We start from the raw sequence: 7,373 nt of genomic DNA on the forward strand, positions 1-7,373 counted from the left end.
GATATTAGGCACAGCATAATCTTTCATCTCTAGAAATTTGGCCGGTTTTACCATTTGCAAATCACTCTTATAAATTACAAATTATTTTTGTTGCTTAAAACAATGAAGGAAGCAACGGATTTGTGTACTGGAGCAAAGGTGCATATACATTACAGGAAGGAGTGAGGCTGGCTTCAGTCCCCACTGCCCTGCCCCTTGGACTTCCGTTCAGTCCTTAGATCAGCCGACTGCTCAAACTCATTCTTAATAAGTTCCCTGTGGATAACTCCTTTCATTCTGGATGTCCTCCTTAACCTTCACTCAAGGAAAAGGTTCAATCACTCAATCTCTTTACGCTTTTTACTTCCGCTCTCTTGCAGATAACCTGGACCCGGACAGCAGGAGGCTATCCCAGTTCACGGAATGGGGGCTGGCAGTTTTGGATGCTAGCCTGTGGGAAGTGACCAGCAGAAAGGCAGGGTGAGGCCATTCTAGGCAGAGGGAGCAGCACGCTGGGCTGACACAGGTGTGAAGAAATGCAGACTGGAGGGCAGTTCTGGGTGAAGCTTGCTGGAAGGGAGGGGCGGACAGGGTGGGAGAAGTTGGCACCAGATGGTCAAGGACCTTAAATGTCACGGGGCCTTCATCCTCAGGAACATGCAGTTTAACCAGATGTAACTATCAGAGCCCAGAGGTTTTCATGGTCCCGTCCCAGCACGTTCAGAAATAATAGTCGTTCAAATCTTTACTGGTGACTCTGGCAAATCAAAGAAGCACCTAAATCTCTGTCCCTTTTTCTCGCATTTTCACCCTGGCCTCAAACTCTGTCTTTAGCCCCTACCCCCAACCCCCAAGTCGTCATCACAGAGCTCTCCCCTACATCAAGCCGAAGGTCCTCCCCCTTCGTACTCCACTTTCTGTTCTCTCAGTCCTCCCTTTCTCATAAGAAACTCTTGCTCCTGGTGCTAGTGGGACTGAAACGAGTCTTTCGCCTGGTAAGGCTGTGATTCTTGCACCTGTTATCTTCACTTTCCATAATCGGAGCTCATGGAACAAAGGTGGCACTGGCAGAGGATCTCTTCCAGGGGAGGGTGAGACCATCAGCCAAATAGAGTTTTCGGGGGAAGGGGAGAATCGAACACTTATAATTTAATAATTTCTTAAAATCCCCATCACGTAGGGCCCTCCAATAAATGTGGAAGACAGAATGGACAGGTGAGAACCTTGGGACAAAAATCTTTCATAAAGCTGTTGCAGTGATCCAGGTAAGAGCTATTAAGTTTCCAAACTAAGGCAGTGACCATGTGGATAAAGTGGGGACGGATTCCAGAGATCTCTTAAAGGTAGAACCAATAGAACTTGAGGTCTCATTGAACGTTCAAGGGAAGAGTGAGTCTAAGATAACTTTAGAGATTTCTAGCTTGGCCAAACTGGTTGAGGAGCCTTAACATGAAATACATGGTATGGCGATAGAGAAGGGAAAACATACTATAATGAATTTGAGTTGCCCATGGGAAATTCAAGTGTAGTACCCAGTGGCTATTTGTGTAGTCTGGAGCTTATGAGAGAGGTTTGAGCCTAAATAGAATTGGAGGGTTGTCTTTCACTGGGAGTGGATGAGTTCACCTAGGAAAATAGGTAGCTATCTGGCTTATTATTAGTTAAAATAATACTCATCAAGTTGAAGGCCTAATGTGCCAGATATGGTACCAAGCACTTTATCTACCTTCTCTCTCACAGAGCCCCGAACAGAGTTGGTAGTTTGATCCTAATCATACTGATGAGGAACTTCTAAAAAGGTAGGTGTCTTGCCTAAGGTCCCACAATGAGTAGGGGTATTGCCAGGCTTTGAACTCAGGTCTTGTCAGATCAGTGGTTCTTAAATCTTTTTTTTTTTTTTTCCTTCCTTCCATAGATTCTCAGAATCACATGAAAGAAATCATAGGCTCTCTCTGACAGAGGCACAGGCACCCCACATTTTATGTTCCATTTCCAGGATTTCACAAACTTGAAGCCCATGCTCCATGGCCCAGAGAGAGAAGGCAGCCCAAGACGAAACCCTGGAGAAGAGTGTATTGTGGTAAAGACAGACGGAGAAGTGGTACTAAAGAGTAGAAAATTAGATCAGGGAAGGCAGAGAAGGATGAAGTTGAGTTGGTTGAGTTAGAAGTTCAGACAGTTGACTCTGTCTTAATTATCAACCCATCAACCCACTTAGGTATTTTTTTCCTTCTGCTTCTTTCTCCAGGATACCTGGAATCGGTATTGAGATGAAAAGTTAGAAGAACCTGGGCAGGGAGATTGCCAAAGAATTAAAAAGTATGAGTGTGGCTAAGTGATGGCCTTGCCTGCGTTTTCAAGGAAGAACTGGAAGCTGCCATGTAAGTCCATGCTGGCCCCCTAGTGATGTTGTATTTGCAGTTTCCCTCTTGTTACGTCTTACGACCGTCCTTCCAGGTAACTTGTCTGTGATCAGACCAGTTAAGTGATTTGTTCAGAGTTACAGAGCAAAGTCCATGTTCAATTTGATATGGCCAGTAATGAAGAAGGACTATGTACAAGGCCGATCCAGAGTTATGATGGTGGCACAGCACTTTTAGGAATAGATCAGGATAGGAATAGGATAATAGAGTCCGAGGGGCACTCCAGGTTTCAGTTTCAAAAGCAGAGCTGTTCAGAGGTGTTTGTGATCCCTGGGTCCTGGGTGAGCCCGTGGCAGTGGGTGGAAGTGGCGTGGAGGAAAAGAGCACTGGAGTTAAGGCCAGGGAACTAGGCTGTCGCTGTACACGTTGTCCATTTCAGAGTCGGCAGGGTTGAGAGGAAGACGGAGCCAGCTGCTCAGGTCTGGAGTGGACGAGACACAGTAACTTACAGTTCTGAGGGCAGTGAGCACCGTGGGCTGGTGGTATTGCTGGGTGGTGAGCAGCTTCAAAGAAAAGGTATTTTGAATGAGGGTGGAAACATAATGGCCAGGAGACAGAGCCAGGGAGTAGGAAACAGTGGACTTCATCTTGGCCCCAAGTTCCTGAGGTGTAGATGAGAGAAAAGCCTCTAAGCCAGAGCACTTCAAGAAAAGTAGAGTCCTCCAAAACCAAGTGTAGAGTTTTACCAGTGTTGATAATCCACTAATTGCAGATACACTCTGGAAAAGCAGGTCTCTGATAACTTCTAAAAGAGAGGGTTAGTACCGTTGTCAGGACGCCACCTACTGGTAGTCTTGACTACGTGGTCCCTTCCCCAAGGCAGTGTCAGGATTTATGATATGTAGTTGCCGGACAGGAGGTTGATTATTCACTGGCAAGTTGTACCTTTTATTTCTTACATCCAGTCTGCACAGGGAAAATTATGCCACTACAGGAGATTTCCGAATGACAAGAGGTAAATTCCCCCCCCCCCCCCCCCGCCCTTGACTGTACACTTCAAGGTTATTATAATGGCCTGGACCAAACTGACCCATATTCTTGATACCCTTTGTAGGTCTTCAGAAACAGAAGAATAATGCAAAATGGCTTTGAAACCAAAACCAGTGATTATTAGAGCCTTTCATGTTTTCCAGACAGGCATGTAACTTCACTTCCCCCATAGCCGTTGTGGAGATGTGACGTTTGTTACTAACAACTACAAATTTGTGTAGAATTAGGAGGATGAAGGATTATCACAGCCCCTCTCCCTTTTTTCCCCCGTAATCAGGGGGACAGATGTCAAGCATCAGCTATTAATCTTCTTCAAAAACAGGTTTCAGACAGCACCAGGGATTAATTTAGAATTAATTATACAATTGATTTGCTAATGGTCAGTAACCTTCCATCCATCAATTACTATTAATGCCTGGTCAGGTTACTGAAGACTACCTGTGTTCAGTCACGAAACGTTAAGTGCACTGCAGTGTGTGTGCTCCGTGAACAAATGCGGTAGGTTATCCTTGCAGCCACTGGGTTAGGTAAAAGTTAGGTGCAGACACTTAATAACAAAAATGCTTGTAGACAGTATTTCCACTCCTAAAAGACTGCTAGTAAATGAAAAATTGATCTATTTTTTCTAATATAGGAAATAGATTACCAAAATTTGACAAAGCTTATAAATACTTATCTCACTGGATAAATTTGATACACAGAAGTTATTGAAACGAGAAATCGGTATTATGGTTTGAGAGAATAATGATAAAATCGTTCATCCCAGTGACTTCATTTTGTACTTGAATAGTGTGTTATGAGTGAGACTAGGGTTGCTAAAAGAGACGGGTTGCTAAAAGTGACAGGTTGCCAACTTCGATCAGTACTGAAAAGGGACTAAACACAGTGAAAGTGTTTTAGCGCTATATCACTTAGCAAATAAAACTATCATTTGATGATAATCTTATTTTCATATTGTGATATGTGTGCCCTTCATGACTAAAACCAGAAAATTAAGACTTTAATTCTTTGGATGGATTCTCCTAGGTGATTAACGGAGGCTGCTGATCATCAACCCCAGGTGTACGATACGGGGGTAGGACCAGGACAACAAACTCAAATGGCAGTGGAGACAGGCAGGTGCTGTAAGGTAACAAACAGGGCAGGCCGGGTGAACCGGACCTGCTGGAGGAGATGTGCTAGCCATTCGGCTGGACTGGAAATGGGAGCTCAGAGTTAACCTGATCTGTCCATTTTTCCAGAGAATCTAGATGAGAGGTGATTTCTGAATTTTCTTTCAATTTTTAGATGGCAACCATACATCTTTTTTTCTTAAAAACGTATGGGGGTCAGGGGGCCGATGACAGTTGCAGCCCATCGGTGACCAGTTTGCAGCTTGGTAGCTTCAGGAAGCCTCCTTTGGCGTCCTGACTTGCTTTAGGTTTCTGAACCTTTTGTATTCGCAATTGTGAGAAATACAGGCCTGGACCTAAAACTTCCTCGACGAGCCTTTTATCAAGATTTGAAATACTCCCACTGGTCAAAAAGCAGAGAACCAAGGTTGAAATTACGTTTGTTACGTAGTAAGACTACGTAGAGTGCTAAGTGAAAAACATCAATGAGGTGGTCAAATACAAAAAAATTCTCCGTTTTCCCCATAAAACATAGCTTAGATGGCCCAATTTATTAATTTTATGTGACAGCTTTCTACCAACACTCATGGTAATTAATGTGTATGTGTTATAGTTTGTAATGTTTTCATATAAATGAACCTCATAAGAAGCCTGGTTTTCTCCTCCATTTTACAGCTGAGGAAATAGGCTGAAGGAAGGAATTTCTCCCAGCATCAGAGAGCCAGCATGAGGAGAGCTGGGATCAGAATTTGGTTTTCCAGCTGCAGTGTCCAGTGCTCATTTCTCTTATACCATATGGCCACATTAAAAAGAAATGTGTTAGGTTCCAATTTTAGTTTCACTTCCAAACTGATACTCTGAAGCTAACACAGAGACTCTGATTTTGTATTAAAAAATACATATGCATAGGACTAAATAGAGAGAATATTCATCAAAATATTAATAGGTGTTATTACCTCTGCAGGGTAGAATGACAAGGCAAGTCCACTTTAGTATCCTGAATTTCTTTTGCAATGAGCATATTCTTTTTCAGGAAAAGAAAGGAAAAACTGGACTCCTTCACCTCAGAACTGTATTGTTTACTCATCATGAGGCAGTTTACTCACCTGGACCTTTATCTGCAGTCTTAAGAGTTTTCAGCTTCCCCATCTAGCACTGGGAGTGAAGAACATTTCTTGTTTCTTTTAGCATCCCTTACCTGTTATCCTCATCTACTAATTTTAGGCTGGTGGGGCTAAAATGGTAAAACAAACAAAAAAGCCAGGAAGGGGGGAATGGAGAGTGTTCTGTGGCTTTTTGCTCTATTCTAGGCCAACACTCAATCTAAGCCTCGACTGAAAAGCCGTGGTTGCTGTGTGTGATCACATCAGTCCAGGTGGTTTTTAGAGGTGGGAGTTGAGGGAAGGAGTTATTTTACGAAACTGACATTTTAATCCTACTTCTTCCCCTCTAGCATGAACTGCAATGCGATAACTGGCTGAAAACAGAGCCCTAATTTTTAAATGGGCACAGGGAACACAGTAGGTTCTCAATGACCATATATGTTGGATTTAACAGCCCTGATTTTCAGGGTTGTGGGGTTTTGTAAGGGTACTTATATTACCAATTTCTTCAAGAAATTACAGTGATCATTGTGAATAAGGTTTTATAAATAAGCATTTTTAGAAATCCATCCGGCATTTTAATAGTCCACAGCACCTGCAGGAAGCTCCTGTCAGAGCACAGCTGTGGTCCCTCTTTCAGTACCGTACTGACGACTGCCACTGTCTTGACTTTCAAGGCAGTGCTTCTAATATTTTGCCATTAAGTACCTCATTTGCAAGAGGGCTTTGCTTTCCCAACCTGTTATTACTCGTAGTTTTACTCAAGTTTTTAATGAAGAATGAATGTTTGTTTCAAGTTATTTTCAACAGATGATCCACTGAGATCACGTGTTTTCTCCTCTAGTATGTTAATGAATCATTCCCATCAGCATGTAAACATGCTCTCTTAAAAAAATGAATCAAAACTTCATACTTCTCTCCCCTTCCTTTTACAGTAAAATGCCATTTCCCATTCTCTTTTTAACTCAGCTCTACCAAAACTGCTCTTGTCAAGATCACCATTCAGCAAGCCTGGGATCCTCTCTTTCAGCAAATCCGGCTGCCTCTACAGTTTATTCCACCACTCCCCAGCGTCCCTGCAGCTCAGGGCCATGGTGACACTTAAAAGGTAAGTCAAATTGGGCCATTCCTCTGCTGAAAACCTCCAGCTACTTTCTTCCCCTCGATAATTGCTCTCGTGGTCTCTCTCTCTCTCCTTTTTCTGTAAGTAAGTACCACCGTACTAGAGAGGCCTTCTGTGACACCCTATAGCAGAGAGCTCTCATGCCCTATCAATCACCTATATCTATCTGGTTTTGTATTTTCTTCCTTCCTAGCACTTCTCCCCCTCTAAGTTTATAGTTGGGAAAAAAGATTCCCTTTGCCAATATAGCTAAAATCTTCAGTGAGACTGGCTTTGGCAGATTCTAGAATCTAGGGTTATGGTAGCCTCCAAAAAAAGGAGTAACTAACTTCCTATCTTCTGTAGATACTTGTTTCAGAGGGAAAGCTTATGATACACTGCATTTCTCATCTGTGTTCTATGTACTAAGCACTGTGTTTAATTATACAGCATGTTCTCTTCGTAAAATTCAGAAGGCTTAAAGGTAAGAGATGACATGCATGATCCCCTATTTTACTGAAGAGGCAGAGTCAGGATTTGAACTCAAGTACTGTAGTCTCTGTAACCATTTACCATAAACCAGAGACGTTCAAATGACGCAAAGGTGACATTATTTTAACCTTACTGGACCCCATCCTTAGAGAGAGATGTCAAAAAAAGTAAA

General features: G+C 42.8%; 1 long non-coding RNA gene across 1 annotated transcript; it reads left to right on the forward strand.

Moving 5' to 3' along the window:
• Window positions 1-404: 404 nt before the first annotated feature.
• On the forward strand, window positions 405-1,945 carry LOC133095527 (uncharacterized). The gene is made up of 4 exons (XR_009701622.1): window positions 405-505; window positions 1,160-1,244; window positions 1,720-1,778; window positions 1,895-1,945. It is a non-coding gene; the product is annotated as an uncharacterized LOC133095527 (long non-coding RNA).
• Window positions 1,946-7,373: the final 5,428 nt, after the last annotated feature.

The sequence above is a fragment of the Eubalaena glacialis genome, chromosome 7 (assembly GCF_028564815.1).
Source record: "Eubalaena glacialis isolate mEubGla1 chromosome 7, mEubGla1.1.hap2.+ XY, whole genome shotgun sequence".
Taxonomy (NCBI): domain Eukaryota; kingdom Metazoa; phylum Chordata; class Mammalia; order Artiodactyla; family Balaenidae; genus Eubalaena; species Eubalaena glacialis.